Below are 3647 nucleotides of genomic sequence, written 5' to 3'. Positions count from 1 at the left end.
CCAGTGTAAGTGCCTGGACAGACACCTGGACACACCTACCACGTGCTGGAGGTGCTGAACAGAGCACCCACAGCCCCATCAGCATCCCTGCACTCCCAGCCCTTTGGGTCACATGCAGGCTGTAGGAAAGGGGTTCAAGGACAGCAGCAGGTTGTCCCTGCTCTGCCTGGGAGGAGGACACTGCCACATCAATGCCCTCACTCCCAGTGGGAGCAAATAAAGCACTTTGCCAAGGGCTTCACTCTCTGTGCTCACCCAGGGACTGCTCCTGCTCCCTGGACTCACAGAATTCACAGAATCATTGGATTGGAAGAGACCTCCAAGATCATCGAGTCCAACCCAGCCCCAACACCTCAACTCAACCCTGGCACCCAGTGCCACATCCAGGCTTTGTTAAACACACCCAGGGATGGGGCCTCCAGCCCCCCCTGGCCAGCCATTCCAGAACTTTATCACCCTTTCTGTAAAAAACCTGTTCCTAACATCCAACCTGTACTTCCCTTGGCGCAGCTCGAGGCTGTGTGCTCTGGTTGTGTCAGTGCTGCTGGAGAAAGAGCCCAGCCCCAGCTGAGCACAGGCACCTTTCAGGAGCTGTGCAGAGTGATGGGGGCAGCCCTGAGTCTCCTTTTCTCCAGGCTGAGCACCCCCAGCTCCCTCAGGGGTTCCTCACAGGGTTTGTGTTCCCTCACCAGCCTTGTTGCCCTCATCTGGATGTGCTCAAGTGTCTCAATGTCCTTCCCAAACTGAGGGGCCAGAGCTGGACACAGGGTTGAAAGGCAAAACATCCATTGTGTGGATGAGCACATGGTGGGGAAAATCCTCTGCTCCCCGTGCTGTGTTTATTTTCTCTATTTAGTCTTCTGTTGTAATTTTTGATAAGGCTTTATTAAACCATTTTTAAAATGTTTGAAAGTATGATTTCTCACAAGTATCACTGGGGAAAGGGAACGACCCAGCCCCTGAACAACTTCAGCAATATTTTGTTACTGCCAGCCTGAAATGTCTCAGATGCTGTGGTGTGTGACCCCACTGCACAGATTCATCTCTTCACACGCCATCCAACCCAAATAAACTTCAGCTTCGCTTTGGAATCGATCTCCAAATCAAGGAGCTCTGCTGCTCCCCTGGGCAGCCCACCCACCCTCCCGCAGGAATGTCACCCTCCCGCAGGATTTTAACCCTCCCTGGCCCTCTCTCCTTCCCCAGCCATGCTGGTTTTGCTCGAGCAGCTTCAGGAGTTCAGGAATTAATTCAGGAATCCAGGAATTAATTCAGGAATTCTCCCTCTCCCTGTGCTGTACAGAGGGGGCTTTGCCTTCCACCGCTCCTGGGGTGGAACAACCCGAACCCCTGTGATGCCCAGAGCAGGGGAGGCAGAGCAAGCCATGCTTATCAAACCCTGCTGCTTTAAACAGGCTGCAGCAAAGCCACGCTATGCCTCACGTCACCGGGGAGCAAAAATAGCCGGCACGAGTGGAGGGAGGGGAATGGGAGTATTAAGAGCGCCCAGATTTCAAACATACTTGGCTGGCAGCACGCTCCCTTCCTGCCCCTGCCGCTCCAGATGCGACAGAGCTCTGGGATCTCTCACTCTCTGCCTGTGGAGAAGGATTCTCTTCTTTCTGTTTTTTTCCCTCTTTTTCTTTCTTTAAGTTTCAGCTTTGATACTACTAGATAGATTTTTTTAAAAATTATTATTATTATTATTATTTTCTTTCTTATAGGAAACTTCATCCGCCGGATTTAAAAGCAAGGTTTGAGCAAGAGAAATTCGTTTCTGTTTACAGCTGTACATATGCATGGTACTCCTGTGGGATGATATCGTAGAGGGGAAGGCAAGATTGGCTGGGAAAATCGCCTGGACCGTAAGATGCTTGAATGGCTGCTTGGAATAACAAGCTCTGTGTTGTGTGCGCATGTGTGTGAGTGTGTGTTTGTGTACCAGAGCAGCAGTGATGGCAACTTTAAAATTATGCAAGTGCTCCCCATTTGGCTTAATTTTCCTCTTCGAGCTCTGTCTGGAGATGGGCTGAAGTGTCTGAATGGAACTGGTGCTGTAGGGATTTTATGAATGGATCAGAAGGCAGGTTGAGCAGAAGAGGAGCAGAGCAGGGAGATGCAGTGGGCTCAGCTCTCTCCAGCAGGAGCTGTCACTCCAGGGAGCTGCACAGACAGGCACCAGCATGGCACAAATCTGCTACAAGTCCCTGGGACACCAAATGAGGCAGCTGCAAGGAGGCAGCCCCTGAGCTGTGGAAATATGCTCCTGAAAATGAGCTCTCACCAGCACACCGAGCCCAGAGCTGTGTGTGGGACCAGCTCTGGGCTCAGCTGGAGCATCCCATGCAGAGCTGTTCATTTCTGCGCCCTCCTGCTGGTTGTGAGGCTGAGGAGCAGCCACAGCTCTGGGAGCAGCTGTGTCTCCTTATGGGAGTCACTGTCACTGTCAGCTCGGACACCAGCACCGATAAAAGGGACAAAAGGGCAGCAGGACAGACTGGCTACACCTGCCCTACAGCAGGAGGGCACTGCACAGCACAGCAGGAGCAGGACCAGGCAGATTTGGGGGTGCAGGGTCCAAGAAGTGGATCTTGATGCTGGTGAAGTTGTGGGGACCAGCCCAGAGCAGCAGTGACCTGAAGGAGCAGTGCAGGACCATGCTCGTCTCTCACCTGTACTCGAGCAACTGGGGTGGGAGATGGGCTCTGTGTGTTTCTCTGTTTTTTTGTATTTTTATTCCAACTTCTAAGTGAGGGAAAATCTCCCTCTGCACTGGATTGTCCTCTCTTACACAGAGCTTTTTATGACATCCCTGCAGGTGGTAATGGGGAGAAGGTGAGGGAAGTCACAAAGAGGATGAAAATTGCCCATCCTCAGGGGTCACAGAGGTCACTGACAGGGTGACACAAGGGCAGCAGGGGAGGGCCTGTGACTGTGATCCTCCTGCCAAGGAGACAGTGGGAGGAAAGAGGCAAAGGAGTCAGAGCTGGTCAGGAGGGAAAGGGACAACTAACTCACAGGGAAACGCTGCAAATTCCCAGGATTAAACAAATCCAGCCTGCCCAGTGGAACAAGGCAGAGGGGAATCTTTGCCTGCTGAGCCCTACGAGGACAAGGCAGCCCAGCACTCCTCCTCTTCAGTGTTTTCCAAAGAAAAAGAGACAGTCTGAGTGCTGTAAAACACATAATGCAAATGCACTTCTGTATGCAGGGACCTTTAGGATGTCACAGGCTTTTGGTATGCCTTAAAATCTGGGCATTTTAGCTACTTCTTCAGCATTTCTCTGAGAAAGGTTTGCTCTCTTTTTGCCTACACCCAAAATGAATTCAGAGCAACACAATCCTGATTTGTGCAGCACTGAGTCTGAGCTGAGCAGAGGCTCCCACCTACAGAGTTGCCTCACATGTTGTCTCACACCTCGCTGCTCAAGGCTGCTCAGGCAGGTTCACACCAGGCTCTGGCTGAAACAGATCTGTTTTACAGACACATGGACATCTCACATGGACAGGGAGATGTGTTTACAGACACAGAAATTCCACAGGGAAACTGCACTTTGCTTTATGAAGTGCCTTTTTCTCCATCACTTGAATGCTGTTTGAAACTGCAGGACAGAGGAGGAGCTTCTCGTTCAAGGGAAGCTGCTCTG

The 3647-nt window shown here is 51.5% G+C and overlaps 1 protein-coding gene across 3 annotated transcripts in view; it reads left to right on the top strand.

Moving 5' to 3' along the window:
- Window positions 1-1455: 1455 nt before the first annotated feature.
- LOC102033118 (urotensin-2 receptor-like) overlaps window positions 1456-3647 on the top strand; it is a 4558-nt gene continuing 2366 nt past the window's right edge. Inside the window, exon 1 of one of the 3 annotated variants that reach the window (XM_005424542.3) lies at window positions 1456-1754. The gene's annotated coding sequence lies outside the window, so the exon portion shown is untranslated. The remainder of the gene's footprint in view (window positions 1755-3647) is intronic. The other 2 variants (XM_031059966.1, XM_031059965.1) reach the window with 2 other exon arrangements.

This window comes from Geospiza fortis, unplaced genomic scaffold, assembly GCF_000277835.1.
Source record: "Geospiza fortis unplaced genomic scaffold, GeoFor_1.0 scaffold244, whole genome shotgun sequence".
In the NCBI taxonomy this organism is placed as follows: domain Eukaryota; kingdom Metazoa; phylum Chordata; class Aves; order Passeriformes; family Thraupidae; genus Geospiza; species Geospiza fortis.
The sequence above is the reverse complement of the archived record's forward strand: the minus strand, read 5'-3'. Positions and strand labels throughout refer to the sequence as shown.